This window comes from Hetaerina americana, unplaced genomic scaffold, assembly GCF_022747635.1.
Source record: "Hetaerina americana unplaced genomic scaffold, ioHetAmer1.1.p SCAF_1058, whole genome shotgun sequence".
Lineage (NCBI taxonomy): Eukaryota > Metazoa > Arthropoda > Insecta > Odonata > Calopterygidae > Hetaerina > Hetaerina americana.
Window position 1 is genome coordinate 24,751 of NW_027286135.1, and position 14,764 is coordinate 39,514.

The 14,764-nt window shown below is 46.2% G+C and overlaps 29 non-coding genes across 29 annotated transcripts; all 29 read right to left on the reverse strand.

Moving 5' to 3' along the window:
* Positions 1-115: 115 nt before the first annotated feature.
* Positions 116-234, reverse strand: LOC139700659 (5S ribosomal RNA). The gene has a single exon (XR_011703827.1). It is a non-coding gene; the product is annotated as a 5S ribosomal RNA (ribosomal RNA).
* A 389-nt stretch (positions 235-623) lies between these two features.
* On the reverse strand, positions 624-742 carry LOC139700660 (5S ribosomal RNA). The gene has a single exon (XR_011703828.1). It is a non-coding gene; the product is annotated as a 5S ribosomal RNA (ribosomal RNA).
* A 389-nt stretch (positions 743-1,131) lies between these two features.
* On the reverse strand, positions 1,132-1,250 carry LOC139700661 (5S ribosomal RNA). Its single transcript, XR_011703829.1, has one exon. It is a non-coding gene; the product is annotated as a 5S ribosomal RNA (ribosomal RNA).
* Positions 1,251-1,639: 389 nt separating this feature from the next.
* LOC139700580 (5S ribosomal RNA) lies at positions 1,640-1,758 on the reverse strand. Its single transcript, XR_011703754.1, has one exon. It is a non-coding gene; the product is annotated as a 5S ribosomal RNA (ribosomal RNA).
* A 389-nt stretch (positions 1,759-2,147) lies between these two features.
* Positions 2,148-2,266, reverse strand: LOC139700581 (5S ribosomal RNA). Its single transcript, XR_011703755.1, has one exon. It is a non-coding gene; the product is annotated as a 5S ribosomal RNA (ribosomal RNA).
* A 389-nt stretch (positions 2,267-2,655) lies between these two features.
* On the reverse strand, positions 2,656-2,774 carry LOC139700582 (5S ribosomal RNA). The gene has a single exon (XR_011703756.1). It is a non-coding gene; the product is annotated as a 5S ribosomal RNA (ribosomal RNA).
* A 389-nt stretch (positions 2,775-3,163) lies between these two features.
* On the reverse strand, positions 3,164-3,282 carry LOC139700583 (5S ribosomal RNA). The gene has a single exon (XR_011703757.1). It is a non-coding gene; the product is annotated as a 5S ribosomal RNA (ribosomal RNA).
* A 389-nt stretch (positions 3,283-3,671) lies between these two features.
* On the reverse strand, positions 3,672-3,790 carry LOC139700584 (5S ribosomal RNA). The gene has a single exon (XR_011703758.1). It is a non-coding gene; the product is annotated as a 5S ribosomal RNA (ribosomal RNA).
* Positions 3,791-4,179: 389 nt separating this feature from the next.
* On the reverse strand, positions 4,180-4,298 carry LOC139700586 (5S ribosomal RNA). The gene has a single exon (XR_011703760.1). It is a non-coding gene; the product is annotated as a 5S ribosomal RNA (ribosomal RNA).
* Positions 4,299-4,687: 389 nt separating this feature from the next.
* On the reverse strand, positions 4,688-4,806 carry LOC139700587 (5S ribosomal RNA). The gene has a single exon (XR_011703761.1). It is a non-coding gene; the product is annotated as a 5S ribosomal RNA (ribosomal RNA).
* Positions 4,807-5,195: 389 nt separating this feature from the next.
* On the reverse strand, positions 5,196-5,314 carry LOC139700588 (5S ribosomal RNA). The gene has a single exon (XR_011703762.1). It is a non-coding gene; the product is annotated as a 5S ribosomal RNA (ribosomal RNA).
* Positions 5,315-5,703: 389 nt separating this feature from the next.
* On the reverse strand, positions 5,704-5,822 carry LOC139700589 (5S ribosomal RNA). Its single transcript, XR_011703763.1, has one exon. It is a non-coding gene; the product is annotated as a 5S ribosomal RNA (ribosomal RNA).
* Positions 5,823-6,211: 389 nt separating this feature from the next.
* LOC139700590 (5S ribosomal RNA) lies at positions 6,212-6,330 on the reverse strand. The gene has a single exon (XR_011703764.1). It is a non-coding gene; the product is annotated as a 5S ribosomal RNA (ribosomal RNA).
* A 389-nt stretch (positions 6,331-6,719) lies between these two features.
* Positions 6,720-6,838, reverse strand: LOC139700591 (5S ribosomal RNA). Its single transcript, XR_011703765.1, has one exon. It is a non-coding gene; the product is annotated as a 5S ribosomal RNA (ribosomal RNA).
* Positions 6,839-7,227: 389 nt separating this feature from the next.
* Positions 7,228-7,346, reverse strand: LOC139700579 (5S ribosomal RNA). The gene has a single exon (XR_011703753.1). It is a non-coding gene; the product is annotated as a 5S ribosomal RNA (ribosomal RNA).
* A 389-nt stretch (positions 7,347-7,735) lies between these two features.
* On the reverse strand, positions 7,736-7,854 carry LOC139700592 (5S ribosomal RNA). The gene has a single exon (XR_011703766.1). It is a non-coding gene; the product is annotated as a 5S ribosomal RNA (ribosomal RNA).
* A 389-nt stretch (positions 7,855-8,243) lies between these two features.
* Positions 8,244-8,362, reverse strand: LOC139700593 (5S ribosomal RNA). Its single transcript, XR_011703767.1, has one exon. It is a non-coding gene; the product is annotated as a 5S ribosomal RNA (ribosomal RNA).
* Positions 8,363-8,751: 389 nt separating this feature from the next.
* LOC139700594 (5S ribosomal RNA) lies at positions 8,752-8,870 on the reverse strand. Its single transcript, XR_011703768.1, has one exon. It is a non-coding gene; the product is annotated as a 5S ribosomal RNA (ribosomal RNA).
* Positions 8,871-9,259: 389 nt separating this feature from the next.
* LOC139700595 (5S ribosomal RNA) lies at positions 9,260-9,378 on the reverse strand. Its single transcript, XR_011703769.1, has one exon. It is a non-coding gene; the product is annotated as a 5S ribosomal RNA (ribosomal RNA).
* A 389-nt stretch (positions 9,379-9,767) lies between these two features.
* LOC139700597 (5S ribosomal RNA) lies at positions 9,768-9,886 on the reverse strand. The gene has a single exon (XR_011703771.1). It is a non-coding gene; the product is annotated as a 5S ribosomal RNA (ribosomal RNA).
* Positions 9,887-10,275: 389 nt separating this feature from the next.
* On the reverse strand, positions 10,276-10,394 carry LOC139700598 (5S ribosomal RNA). The gene has a single exon (XR_011703772.1). It is a non-coding gene; the product is annotated as a 5S ribosomal RNA (ribosomal RNA).
* Positions 10,395-10,783: 389 nt separating this feature from the next.
* Positions 10,784-10,902, reverse strand: LOC139700599 (5S ribosomal RNA). Its single transcript, XR_011703773.1, has one exon. It is a non-coding gene; the product is annotated as a 5S ribosomal RNA (ribosomal RNA).
* A 389-nt stretch (positions 10,903-11,291) lies between these two features.
* On the reverse strand, positions 11,292-11,410 carry LOC139700600 (5S ribosomal RNA). Its single transcript, XR_011703774.1, has one exon. It is a non-coding gene; the product is annotated as a 5S ribosomal RNA (ribosomal RNA).
* Positions 11,411-11,799: 389 nt separating this feature from the next.
* On the reverse strand, positions 11,800-11,918 carry LOC139700603 (5S ribosomal RNA). The gene has a single exon (XR_011703775.1). It is a non-coding gene; the product is annotated as a 5S ribosomal RNA (ribosomal RNA).
* Positions 11,919-12,307: 389 nt separating this feature from the next.
* Positions 12,308-12,426, reverse strand: LOC139700604 (5S ribosomal RNA). The gene has a single exon (XR_011703776.1). It is a non-coding gene; the product is annotated as a 5S ribosomal RNA (ribosomal RNA).
* A 389-nt stretch (positions 12,427-12,815) lies between these two features.
* On the reverse strand, positions 12,816-12,934 carry LOC139700605 (5S ribosomal RNA). Its single transcript, XR_011703777.1, has one exon. It is a non-coding gene; the product is annotated as a 5S ribosomal RNA (ribosomal RNA).
* A 389-nt stretch (positions 12,935-13,323) lies between these two features.
* On the reverse strand, positions 13,324-13,442 carry LOC139700606 (5S ribosomal RNA). The gene has a single exon (XR_011703778.1). It is a non-coding gene; the product is annotated as a 5S ribosomal RNA (ribosomal RNA).
* Positions 13,443-13,831: 389 nt separating this feature from the next.
* Positions 13,832-13,950, reverse strand: LOC139700607 (5S ribosomal RNA). Its single transcript, XR_011703779.1, has one exon. It is a non-coding gene; the product is annotated as a 5S ribosomal RNA (ribosomal RNA).
* Positions 13,951-14,339: 389 nt separating this feature from the next.
* Positions 14,340-14,458, reverse strand: LOC139700608 (5S ribosomal RNA). The gene has a single exon (XR_011703780.1). It is a non-coding gene; the product is annotated as a 5S ribosomal RNA (ribosomal RNA).
* Positions 14,459-14,764: the final 306 nt, after the last annotated feature.

Sequence of the window (14,764 nt, forward strand, 5' to 3'; positions counted from 1 at the left end):
ACCAATTCAAAATCACGCATGCAATGTCTGGCATTGCAAAATAAATTATTTGAAAAAAATTAAAAACATCAGAGAATGCCTCAAAATACGTTCGTTTCGGAAAAAAAATATTGAAAGCCAACGGCACCCGGTGTTCCCAGGCGGTCACCCATCCAAGTACTATCCGGGCCCGATGCTGCTTAACTTCGGTGATCGGACGAGAACCGGTGTATTCAGCGTGGTATGGCCGTTGGCAATTTCCACCACTCTCGAGTCAACTATTTTAGCAATATCAAGCCCGCAAACACTTGCAACGACGCGACACGACGTCTATTTTCTTGCCCACGGCTTGCATACATCGGGCCGTCCACGACCATACTATATGATGGCGGGAGACGGAGGTAATTTGCCATCTCAAAACGAACTTTGGATAAATGTGGAAGAGATACGGGTTACTACAGCACCAATGCATTGCCCCAAGAGAGCTGGTCGCATCTAGATGAAATGGAATGGTGTCAAAAGGGAACGTACCAATTCAAAATCACGCATGCAATGTCTGGCATTGCAAAATAAATTATTTGAAAAAAATTAAAAACATCAGAGAATGCCTCAAAATACGTTCGTTTCGGAAAAAAAATATTGAAAGCCAACGGCACCCGGTGTTCCCAGGCGGTCACCCATCCAAGTACTATCCGGGCCCGATGCTGCTTAACTTCGGTGATCGGACGAGAACCGGTGTATTCAGCGTGGTATGGCCGTTGGCAATTTCCACCACTCTCGAGTCAACTATTTTAGCAATATCAAGCCCGCAAACCCTTGCAACGACGCGACACGACGTCTATTTTCTTGCCCACGGCTTGCATACATCGGGCCGTCCACGACCATACTATATGATGGCGGGAGACGGAGGTAATTTGCCATCTCAAAACGAACTTTGGATAAATGTGGAAGAGATACGGGTTACTACAGCACCAATGCATTGCCCCAAGAGAGCTGGTCGCATCTAGATGAAATGGAATGGTGTCAAAAGGGAACGTACCAATTCAAAATCACGCATGCAATGTCTGGCATTGCAAAATAAATTATTTGAAAAAAATTAAAAACATCAGAGAATGCCTCAAAATACGTTCGTTTCGGAAAAAAAATATTGAAAGCCAACGGCACCCGGTGTTCCCAGGCGGTCACCCATCCAAGTACTATCCGGGCCCGATGCTGCTTAACTTCGGTGATCGGACGAGAACCGGTGTATTCAGCGTGGTATGGCCGTTGGCAATTTCCACCACTCTCGAGTCAACTATTTTAGCAATATCAAGCCCGCAAACACTTGCAACGACGCGACACGACGTCTATTTTCTTGCCCACGGCTTGCATACATCGGGCCGTCCACGACCATACTATATGATGGCGGGAGACGGAGGTAATTTGCCATCTCAAAACGAACTTTGGATAAATGTGGAAGAGATACGGGTTACTACAGCACCAATGCATTGCCCCAAGAGAGCTGGTCGCATCTAGATGAAATGGAATGGTGTCAAAAGGGAACGTACCAATTCAAAATCACGCATGCAATGTCTGGCATTGCAAAATAAATTATTTGAAAAAAATTAAAAACATCAGAGAATGCCTCAAAATACGTTCGTTTCGGAAAAAAAATATTGAAAGCCAACGGCACCCGGTGTTCCCAGGCGGTCACCCATCCAAGTACTATCCGGGCCCGATGCTGCTTAACTTCGGTGATCGGACGAGAACCGGTGTATTCAGCGTGGTATGGCCGTTGGCAATTTCCACCACTCTCGAGTCAACTATTTTAGCAATATCAAGCCCGCAAACACTTGCAACGACGCGACACGACGTCTATTTTCTTGCCCACGGCTTGCATACATCGGGCCGTCCACGACCATACTATATGATGGCGGGAGACGGAGGTAATTTGCCATCTCAAAACGAACTTTGGATAAATGTGGAAGAGATACGGGTTACTAGAGCACCAATGCATTGCCCCAAGAGAGCTGGTCGCATCTAGATGAAATGGAATGGTGTCAAAAGGGAACGTACCAATTCAAAATCACGCATGCAATGTCTGGCATTGCAAAATAAATTATTTGAAAAAAATTAAAAACATCAGAGAATGCCTCAAAATACGTTCGTTTCGGAAAAAAAATATTGAAAGCCAACGGCACCCGGTGTTCCCAGGCGGTCACCCATCCAAGTACTATCCGGGCCCGATGCTGCTTAACTTCGGTGATCGGACGAGAACCGGTGTATTCAGCGTGGTATGGCCGTTGGCAATTTCCACCACTCTCGAGTCAACTATTTTAGCAATATCAAGCCCGCAAACACTTGCAACGACGCGACACGACGTCTATTTTCTTGCCCACGGCTTGCATACATCGGGCCGTCCACGACCATACTATATGATGGCGGGAGACGGAGGTAATTTGCCATCTCAAAACGAACTTTGGATAAATGTGGAAGAGATACGGGTTACTACAGCACCAATGCATTGCCCCAAGAGAGCTGGTCGCATCTAGATGAAATGGAATGGTGTCAAAAGGGAACGTACCAATTCAAAATCACGCATGCAATGTCTGGCATTGCAAAATAAATTATTTGAAAAAAATTAAAAACATCAGAGAATGCCTCAAAATACGTTCGTTTCGGAAAAAAAATATTGAAAGCCAACGGCACCCGGTGTTCCCAGGCGGTCACCCATCCAAGTACTATCCGGGCCCGATGCTGCTTAACTTCGGTGATCGGACGAGAACCGGTGTATTCAGCGTGGTATGGCCGTTGGCAATTTCCACCACTCTCGAGTCAACTATTTTAGCAATATCAAGCCCGCAAACACTTGCAACGACGCGACACGACGTCTATTTTCTTGCCCACGGCTTGCATACATCGGGCCGTCCACGACCATACTATATGATGGCGGGAGACGGAGGTAATTTGCCATCTCAAAACGAACTTTGGATAAATGTGGAAGAGATACGGGTTACTACAGCACCAATGCATTGCCCCAAGAGAGCTGGTCGCATCTAGATGAAATGGAATGGTGTCAAAAGGGAACGTACCAATTCAAAATCACGCATGCAATGTCTGGCATTGCAAAATAAATTATTTGAAAAAAATTAAAAACATCAGAGAATGCCTCAAAATACGTTCGTTTCGGAAAAAAAATATTGAAAGCCAACGGCACCCGGTGTTCCCAGGCGGTCACCCATCCAAGTACTATCCGGGCCCGATGCTGCTTAACTTCGGTGATCGGACGAGAACCGGTGTATTCAGCGTGGTATGGCCGTTGGCAATTTCCACCACTCTCGAGTCAACTATTTTAGCAATATCAAGCCCGCAAACACTTGCAACGACGCGACACGACGTCTATTTTCTTGCCCACGGCTTGCATACATCGGGCCGTCCACGACCATACTATATGATGGCGGGAGACGGAGGTAATTTGCCATCTCAAAACGAACTTTGGATAAATGTGGAAGAGATACGGGTTACTACAGCACCAATGCATTGCCCCAAGAGAGCTGGTCGCATCTAGATGAAATGGAATGGTGTCAAAAGGGAACGTACCAATTCAAAATCACGCATGCAATGTCTGGCATTGCAAAATAAATTATTTGAAAAAAATTAAAAACATCAGAGAATGCCTCAAAATACGTTCGTTTCGGAAAAAAAATATTGAAAGCCAACGGCACCCGGTGTTCCCAGGCGGTCACCCATCCAAGTACTATCCGGGCCCGATGCTGCTTAACTTCGGTGATCGGACGAGAACCGGTGTATTCAGCGTGGTATGGCCGTTGGCAATTTCCACCACTCTCGAGTCAACTATTTTAGCAATATCAAGCCCGCAAACACTTGCAACGACGCGACACGACGTCTATTTTCTTGCCCACGGCTTGCATACATCGGGCCGTCCACGACCATACTATATGATGGCGGGAGACGGAGGTAATTTGCCATCTCAAAACGAACTTTGGATAAATGTGGAAGAGATACGGGTTACTACAGCACCAATGCATTGCCCCAAGAGAGCTGGTCGCATCTAGATGAAATGGAATGGTGTCAAAAGGGAACGTACCAATTCAAAATCACGCATGCAATGTCTGGCATTGCAAAATAAATTATTTGAAAAAAATTAAAAACATCAGAGAATGCCTCAAAATACGTTCGTTTCGGAAAAAAAATATTGAAAGCCAACGGCACCCGGTGTTCCCAGGCGGTCACCCATCCAAGTACTATCCGGGCCCGATGCTGCTTAACTTCGGTGATCGGACGAGAACCGGTGTATTCAGCGTGGTATGGCCGTTGGCAATTTCCACCACTCTCGAGTCAACTATTTTAGCAATATCAAGCCCGCAAACACTTGCAACGACGCGACACGACGTCTATTTTCTTGCCCACGGCTTGCATACATCGGGCCGTCCACGACCATACTATATGATGGCGGGAGACGGAGGTAATTTGCCATCTCAAAACGAACTTTGGATAAATGTGGAAGAGATACGGGTTACTACAGCACCAATGCATTGCCCCAAGAGAGCTGGTCGCATCTAGATGAAATGGAATGGTGTCAAAAGGGAACGTACCAATTCAAAATCACGCATGCAATGTCTGGCATTGCAAAATAAATTATTTGAAAAAAATTAAAAACATCAGAGAATGCCTCAAAATACGTTCGTTTCGGAAAAAAAATATTGAAAGCCAACGGCACCCGGTGTTCCCAGGCGGTCACCCATCCAAGTACTATCCGGGCCCGATGCTGCTTAACTTCGGTGATCGGACGAGAACCGGTGTATTCAGCGTGGTATGGCCGTTGGCAATTTCCACCACTCTCGAGTCAACTATTTTAGCAATATCAAGCCCGCAAACACTTGCAACGACGCGACACGACGTCTATTTTCTTGCCCACGGCTTGCATACATCGGGCCGTCCACGACCATACTATATGATGGCGGGAGACGGAGGTAATTTGCCATCTCAAAACGAACTTTGGATAAATGTGGAAGAGATACGGGTTACTACAGCACCAATGCATTGCCCCAAGAGAGCTGGTCGCATCTAGATGAAATGGAATGGTGTCAAAAGGGAACGTACCAATTCAAAATCACGCATGCAATGTCTGGCATTGCAAAATAAATTATTTGAAAAAAATTAAAAACATCAGAGAATGCCTCAAAATACGTTCGTTTCGGAAAAAAAATATTGAAAGCCAACGGCACCCGGTGTTCCCAGGCGGTCACCCATCCAAGTACTATCCGGGCCCGATGCTGCTTAACTTCGGTGATCGGACGAGAACCGGTGTATTCAGCGTGGTATGGCCGTTGGCAATTTCCACCACTCTCGAGTCAACTATTTTAGCAATATCAAGCCCGCAAACACTTGCAACGACGCGACACGACGTCTATTTTCTTGCCCACGGCTTGCATACATCGGGCCGTCCACGACCATACTATATGATGGCGGGAGACGGAGGTAATTTGCCATCTCAAAACGAACTTTGGATAAATGTGGAAGAGATACGGGTTACTACAGCACCAATGCATTGCCCCAAGAGAGCTGGTCGCATCTAGATGAAATGGAATGGTGTCAAAAGGGAACGTACCAATTCAAAATCACGCATGCAATGTCTGGCATTGCAAAATAAATTATTTGAAAAAAATTAAAAACATCAGAGAATGCCTCAAAATACGTTCGTTTCGGAAAAAAAATATTGAAAGCCAACGGCACCCGGTGTTCCCAGGCGGTCACCCATCCAAGTACTATCCGGGCCCGATGCTGCTTAACTTCGGTGATCGGACGAGAACCGGTGTATTCAGCGTGGTATGGCCGTTGGCAATTTCCACCACTCTCGAGTCAACTATTTTAGCAATATCAAGCCCGCAAACACTTGCAACGACGCGACACGACGTCTATTTTCTTGCCCACGGCTTGCATACATCGGGCCGTCCACGACCATACTATATGATGGCGGGAGACGGAGGTAATTTGCCATCTCAAAACGAACTTTGGATAAATGTGGAAGAGATACGGGTTACTACAGCACCAATGCATTGCCCCAAGAGAGCTGGTCGCATCTAGATGAAATGGAATGGTGTCAAAAGGGAACGTACCAATTCAAAATCACGCATGCAATGTCTGGCATTGCAAAATAAATTATTTGAAAAAAATTAAAAACATCAGAGAATGCCTCAAAATACGTTCGTTTCGGAAAAAAAATATTGAAAGCCAACGGCACCCGGTGTTCCCAGGCGGTCACCCATCCAAGTACTATCCGGGCCCGATGCTGCTTAACTTCGGTGATCGGACGAGAACCGGTGTATTCAGCGTGGTATGGCCGTTGGCAATTTCCACCACTCTCGAGTCAACTATTTTAGCAATATCAAGCCCGCAAACACTTGCAACGACGCGACACGACGTCTATTTTCTTGCCCACGGCTTGCATACATCGGGCCGTCCACGACCATACTATATGATGGCGGGAGACGGAGGTAATTTGCCATCTCAAAACGAACTTTGGATAAATGTGGAAGAGATACGGGTTACTACAGCACCAATGCATTGCCCCAAGAGAGCTGGTCGCATCTAGATGAAATGGAATGGTGTCAAAAGGGAACGTACCAATTCAAAATCACGCATGCAATGTCTGGCATTGCAAAATAAATTATTTGAAAAAAATTAAAAACATCAGAGAATGCCTCAAAATACGTTCGTTTCGGAAAAAAAATATTGAAAGCCAACGGCACCCGGTGTTCCCAGGCGGTCACCCATCCAAGTACTATCCGGGCCCGATGCTGCTTAACTTCGGTGATCGGACGAGAACCGGTGTATTCAGCGTGGTATGGCCGTTGGCAATTTCCACCACTCTCGAGTCAACTATTTTAGCAATATCAAGCCCGCAAACACTTGCAACGACGCGACACGACGTCTATTTTCTTGCCCACGGCTTGCATACATCGGGCCGTCCACGACCATACTATATGATGGCGGGAGACGGAGGTAATTTGCCATCTCAAAACGAACTTTGGATAAATGTGGAAGAGATACGGGTTACTACAGCACCAATGCATTGCCCCAAGAGAGCTGGTCGCATCTAGATGAAATGGAATGGTGTCAAAAGGGAACGTACCAATTCAAAATCACGCATGCAATGTCTGGCATTGCAAAATAAATTATTTGAAAAAAATTAAAAACATCAGAGAATGCCTCAAAATACGTTCGTTTCGGAAAAAAAATATTGAAAGCCAACGGCACCCGGTGTTCCCAGGCGGTCACCCATCCAAGTACTATCCGGGCCCGATGCTGCTTAACTTCGGTGTTCGGACGAGAACCGGTGTATTCAGCGTGGTATGGCCGTTGGCAATTTCCACCACTCTCGAGTCAACTATTTTAGCAATATCAAGCCCGCAAACACTTGCAACGACGCGACACGACGTCTATTTTCTTGCCCACGGCTTGCATACATCGGGCCGTCCACGACCATACTATATGATGGCGGGAGACGGAGGTAATTTGCCATCTCAAAACGAACTTTGGATAAATGTGGAAGAGATACGGGTTACTACAGCACCAATGCATTGCCCCAAGAGAGCTGGTCGCATCTAGATGAAATGGAATGGTGTCAAAAGGGAACGTACCAATTCAAAATCACGCATGCAATGTCTGGCATTGCAAAATAAATTATTTGAAAAAAATTAAAAACATCAGAGAATGCCTCAAAATACGTTCGTTTCGGAAAAAAAATATTGAAAGCCAACGGCACCCGGTGTTCCCAGGCGGTCACCCATCCAAGTACTATCCGGGCCCGATGCTGCTTAACTTCGGTGATCGGACGAGAACCGGTGTATTCAGCGTGGTATGGCCGTTGGCAATTTCCACCACTCTCGAGTCAACTATTTTAGCAATATCAAGCCCGCAAACACTTGCAACGACGCGACACGACGTCTATTTTCTTGCCCACGGCTTGCATACATCGGGCCGTCCACGACCATACTATATGATGGCGGGAGACGGAGGTAATTTGCCATCTCAAAACGAACTTTGGATAAATGTGGAAGAGATACGGGTTACTACAGCACCAATGCATTGCCCCAAGAGAGCTGGTCGCATCTAGATGAAATGGAATGGTGTCAAAAGGGAACGTACCAATTCAAAATCACGCATGCAATGTCTGGCATTGCAAAATAAATTATTTGAAAAAAATTAAAAACATCAGAGAATGCCTCAAAATACGTTCGTTTCGGAAAAAAAATATTGAAAGCCAACGGCACCCGGTGTTCCCAGGCGGTCACCCATCCAAGTACTATCCGGGCCCGATGCTGCTTAACTTCGGTGATCGGACGAGAACCGGTGTATTCAGCGTGGTATGGCCGTTGGCAATTTCTACCACTCTCGAGTCAACTATTTTAGCAATATCAAGCCCGCAAACACTTGCAACGACGCGACACGACGTCTATTTTCTTGCCCACGGCTTGCATACATCGGGCCGTCCACGACCATACTATATGATGGCGGGAGACGGAGGTAATTTGCCATCTCAAAACGAACTTTGGATAAATGTGGAAGAGATACGGGTTACTACAGCACCAATGCATTGCCCCAAGAGAGCTGGTCGCATCTAGATGAAATGGAATGGTGTCAAAAGGGAACGTACCAATTCAAAATCACGCATGCAATGTCTGGCATTGCAAAATAAATTATTTGAAAAAAATTAAAAACATCAGAGAATGCCTCAAAATACGTTCGTTTCGGAAAAAAAATATTGAAAGCCAACGGCACCCGGTGTTCCCAGGCGGTCACCCATCCAAGTACTATCCGGGCCCGATGCTGCTTAACTTCGGTGATCGGACGAGAACCGGTGTATTCAGCGTGGTATGGCCGTTGGCAATTTCCACCACTCTCGAGTCAACTATTTTAGCAATATCAAGCCCGCAAACACTTGCAACGACGCGACACGACGTCTATTTTCTTGCCCACGGCTTGCATACATCGGGCCGTCCACGACCATACTATATGATGGCGGGAGACGGAGGTAATTTGCCATCTCAAAACGAACTTTGGATAAATGTGGAAGAGATACGGGTTACTACAGCACCAATGCATTGCCCCAAGAGAGCTGGTCGCATCTAGATGAAATGGAATGGTGTCAAAAGGGAACGTACCAATTCAAAATCACGCATGCAATGTCTGGCATTGCAAAATAAATTATTTGAAAAAAATTAAAAACATCAGAGAATGCCTCAAAATACGTTCGTTTCGGAAAAAAAATATTGAAAGCCAACGGCACCCGGTGTTCCCAGGCGGTCACCCATCCAAGTACTATCCGGGCCCGATGCTGCTTAACTTCGGTGATCGGACGAGAACCGGTGTATTCAGCGTGGTATGGCCGTTGGCAATTTCCACCACTCTCGAGTCAACTATTTTAGCAATATCAAGCCCGCAAACACTTGCAACGACGCGACACGACGTCTATTTTCTTGCCCACGGCTTGCATACATCGGGCCGTCCACGACCATACTATATGATGGCGGGAGACGGAGGTAATTTGCCATCTCAAAACGAACTTTGGATAAATGTGGAAGAGATACGGGTTACTACAGCACCAATGCATTGCCCCAAGAGAGCTGGTCGCATCTAGATGAAATGGAATGGTGTCAAAAGGGAACGTACCAATTCAAAATCACGCATGCAATGTCTGGCATTGCAAAATAAATTATTTGAAAAAAATTAAAAACATCAGAGAATGCCTCAAAATACGTTCGTTTCGGAAAAAAAATATTGAAAGCCAACGGCACCCGGTGTTCCCAGGCGGTCACCCATCCAAGTACTATCCGGGCCCGATGCTGCTTAACTTCGGTGATCGGACGAGAACCGGTGTATTCAGCGTGGTATGGCCGTTGGCAATTTCCACCACTCTCGAGTCAACTATTTTAGCAATATCAAGCCCGCAAACACTTGCAACGACGCGACACGACGTCTATTTTCTTGCCCACGGCTTGCATACATCGGGCCGTCCACGACCATACTATATGATGGCGGGAGACGGAGGTAATTTGCCATCTCAAAACGAACTTTGGATAAATGTGGAAGAGATACGGGTTACTACAGCACCAATGCATTGCCCCAAGAGAGCTGGTCGCATCTAGATGAAATGGAATGGTGTCAAAAGGGAACGTACCAATTCAAAATCACGCATGCAATGTCTGGCATTGCAAAATAAATTATTTGAAAAAAATTAAAAACATCAGAGAATGCCTCAAAATACGTTCGTTTCGGAAAAAAAATATTGAAAGCCAACGGCACCCGGTGTTCCCAGGCGGTCACCCATCCAAGTACTATCCGGGCCCGATGCTGCTTAACTTCGGTGATCGGACGAGAACCGGTGTATTCAGCGTGGTATGGCCGTTGGCAATTTCCACCACTCTCGAGTCAACTATTTTAGCAATATCAAGCCCGCAAACACTTGCAACGACGCGACACGACGTCTATTTTCTTGCCCACGGCTTGCATACATCGGGCCGTCCACGACCATACTATATGATGGCGGGAGACGGAGGTAATTTGCCATCTCAAAACGAACTTTGGATAAATGTGGAAGAGATACGGGTTACTACAGCACCAATGCATTGCCCCAAGAGAGCTGGTCGCATCTAGATGAAATGGAATGGTGTCAAAAGGGAACGTACCAATTCAAAATCACGCATGCAATGTCTGGCATTGCAAAATAAATTATTTGAAAAAAATTAAAAACATCAGAGAATGCCTCAAAATACGTTCGTTTCGGAAAAAAAATATTGAAAGCCAACGGCACCCGGTGTTCCCAGGCGGTCACCCATCCAAGTACTATCCGGGCCCGATGCTGCTTAACTTCGGTGATCGGACGAGAACCGGTGTATTCAGCGTGGTATGGCCGTTGGCAATTTCCACCACTCTCGAGTCAACTATTTTAGCAATATCAAGCCCGCAAACACTTGCAACGACGCGACACGACGTCTATTTTCTTGCCCACGGCTTGCATACATCGGGCCGTCCACGACCATACTATATGATGGCGGGAGACGGAGGTAATTTGCCATCTCAAAACGAACTTTGGATAAATGTGGAAGAGATACGGGTTACTACAGCACCAATGCATTGCCCCAAGAGAGCTGGTCGCATCTAGATGAAATGGAATGGTGTCAAAAGGGAACGTACCAATTCAAAATCACGCATGCAATGTCTGGCATTGCAAAATAAATTATTTGAAAAAAATTAAAAACATCAGAGAATGCCTCAAAATACGTTCGTTTCGGAAAAAAAATATTGAAAGCCAACGGCACCCGGTGTTCCCAGGCGGTCACCCATCCAAGTACTATCCGGGCCCGATGCTGCTTAACTTCGGTGATCGGACGAGAACCGGTGTATTCAGCGTGGTATGGCCGTTGGCAATTTCCACCACTCTCGAGTCAACTATTTTAGCAATATCAAGCCCGCAAACACTTGCAACGACGCGACACGACGTCTATTTTCTTGCCCACGGCTTGCATACATCGGGCCGTCCACGACCATACTATATGATGGCGGGAGACGGAGGTAATTTGCCATCTCAAAACGAACTTTGGATAAATGTGGAAGAGATACGGGTTACTACAGCACCAATGCATTGCCCCAAGAGAGCTGGTCGCATCTAGATGAAATGGAATGGTGTCAAAAGGGAACGTACCAATTCAAAATCACGCATGCAATGTCTGGCATTGCAAAATAAATTATTTGAAAAAAATTAAAAACATCAGAGAATGCCTCAAAATACGTTCGTTTCGGAAAAAAAATATTGAAAGCCAACGGCACCCGGTGTTCCCAGGCGGTCACCCATCCAAGTACTATCCGGGCCCGATGCTGCTTAACTTCGGTGATCGGACGAGAACCGGTGTATTCAGCGTGGTATGGCCGTTGGCAATTTCCACCACTCTCGAGTCAACTATTTTAGCAATATCAAGCCCGCAAACACTTGCAACGACGCGACACGACGTCTATTTTCTTGCCCACGGCTTGCATACATCGGGCCGTCCACGACCATACTATATGATGGCGGGAGACGGAGGTAATTTGCCATCTCAAAACGAACTTTGGATAAATGTGGAAGAGATACGGGTTACTACAGCACCAATGCATTGCCCCAAGAGAGCTGGTCGCATCTAGATGAAATGGAATGGTGTCAAAAGGGAACGTACCAATTCAAAATCACGCATGCAATGTCTGGCATTGCAAAATAAATTATTTGAAAAAAATTAAAAACATCAGAGAATGCCTCAAAATACGTTCGTTTCGGAAAAAAAATATTGAAAGCCAACGGCACCCGGTGTTCCCAGGCGGTCACCCATCCAAGTACTATCCGGGCCCGATGCTGCTTAACTTCGGTGATCGGACGAGAACCGGTGTATTCAGCGTGGTATGGCCGTTGGCAATTTCCACCACTCTCGAGTCAACTATTTTAGCAATATCAAGCCCGCAAACACTTGCAACGACGCGACACGACGTCTATTTTCTTGCCCACGGCTTGCATACATCGGGCCGTCCACGACCATACTATATGATGGCGGGAGACGGAGGTAATTTGCCATCTCAAAACGAACTTTGGATAAATGTGGAAGAGATACGGGTTACTACAGCACCAATGCATTGCCCCAAGAGAGCTGGTCGCATCTAGATGAAATGGAATGGTGTCAAAAGGGAACGTACCAATTCAAAATCACGCATGCAATGTCTGGCATTGCAAAATAAATTATTTGAAAAAAATTAAAAACATCAGAGAATGCCTCAAAATACGTTCGTTTCGGAAAAAAAATATTGAAAGCCAACGGCACCCGGTGTTCCCAGGCGGTCACCCATCCAAGTACTATCCGGGCCCGATGCTGCTTAACTTCGGTGATCGGACGAGAACCGGTGTATTCAGCGTGGTATGGCCGTTGGCAATTTCCACCACTCTCGAGTCAACTATTTTAGCAATATCAAGCCCGCAAACACTTGCAACGACGCGACACGACGTCTATTTTCTTGCCCACGGCTTGCATACATCGGGCCGTCCACGACCATACTATATGATGGCGGGAGACGGAGGTAATTTGCCATCTCAAAACGAACTTTGGATAAATGTGGAAGAGATACGGGTTACTACAGCACCAATGCATTGCCCCAAGAGAGCTGGTCGCATCTAGATGAAATGGAATGGTGTCAAAAGGGAACGTACCAATTCAAAATCACGCATGCAATGTCTGGCATTGCAAAATAAATTATTTGAAAAAAATTAAAAACATCAGAGAATGCCTCAAAATACGTTCGTTTCGGAAAAAAAATATTGAAAGCCAACGGCACCCGGTGTTCCCAGGCGGTCACCCATCCAAGTACTATCCGGGCCCGATGCTGCTTAACTTCGGTGATCGGACGAGAACCGGTGTATTCAGCGTGGTATGGCCGTTGGCAATTTCCACCACTCTCGAGTCAACTATTTTAGCAATATCAAGCCCGCAAACACTTGCAACGACGCGACACGACGTCTATTTTCTTGCCCACGGCTTGCATACATCGGGCCGTCCACGACCATACTATATGATGGCGGGAGACGGAGGTAATTTGCCATCTCAAAACGAACTTTGGATAAATGTGGAAGAGATACGGGTTACTACAGCACCAATGCATTGCCCCAAGAGAGCTGGTCGCATCTAGATGAAATGGAATGGTGTCAAAAGGGAACGTACCAATTCAAAATCACGCATGCAATGTCTGGCATTGCAAAATAAATTATTTGAAAAAAATTAAAAACATCAGAGAATGCCTCAAAATACGTTCGTTTCGGAAAAAAAATATTGAAAGCCAACGGCACCCGGTGTTCCCAGGCGGTCACCCATCCAAGTACTATCCGGGCCCGATGCTGCTTAACTTCGGTGATCGGACGAGAACCGGTGTATTCAGCGTGGTATGGCCGTTGGCAATTTCCACCACTCTCGAGTCAACTATTTTAGCAATATCAAGCCCGCAAACACTTGCAACGACGCGACACGACGTCTATTTTCTTGCCCACGGCTTGCATACATCGGGCCGTCCACGACCATACTATATGATGGCGGGAGACGGAGGTAATTTGCCATCTCAAAACGAACTTTGGATAAATGTGGAAGAGATACGGGTTACTACAGCACCAATGCATTGCCCCAAGAGAGCTGGTCGCATCTAGATGAAATGGAATGGTGTCAAAAGGGAACGTACCAATTCAAAATCACGCATGCAATGTCTGGCATTGCAAAATAAATTATTTGAAAAAAATTAAAAACATCAGAGAATGCCTCAAAATACGTTCGTTTCGGAAAAAAAATATTGAAAGCCAACGGCACCCGGTGTTCCCAGGCGGTCACCCATCCAAGTACTATCCGGGCCCGATGCTGCTTAACTTCGGTGATCGGACGAGAACCGGTGTATTCAGCGTGGTATGGCCGTTGGCAATTTCCACCACTCTCGAGTCAACTATTTTAGCAATATCAAGCCCGCAAACACTTGCAACGACGCGACACGACGTCTATTTTCTTGCCCACGGCTTGCATACATCGGGCCGTCCACGACCATACTATATGATGGCGGGAGACGGAGGTAATTTGCCATCTCAAAACGAACTTTGGATAAATGTGGAAGAGATACGGGTTACTACAGCACCAATGCATTGCCCAAGAGAGCTGGTCGCATCTAGATGAAATGGAATGGTGTCAAAAGGGAACGTACCAATTCAAAATCACGCATGCAATGTCTGGCA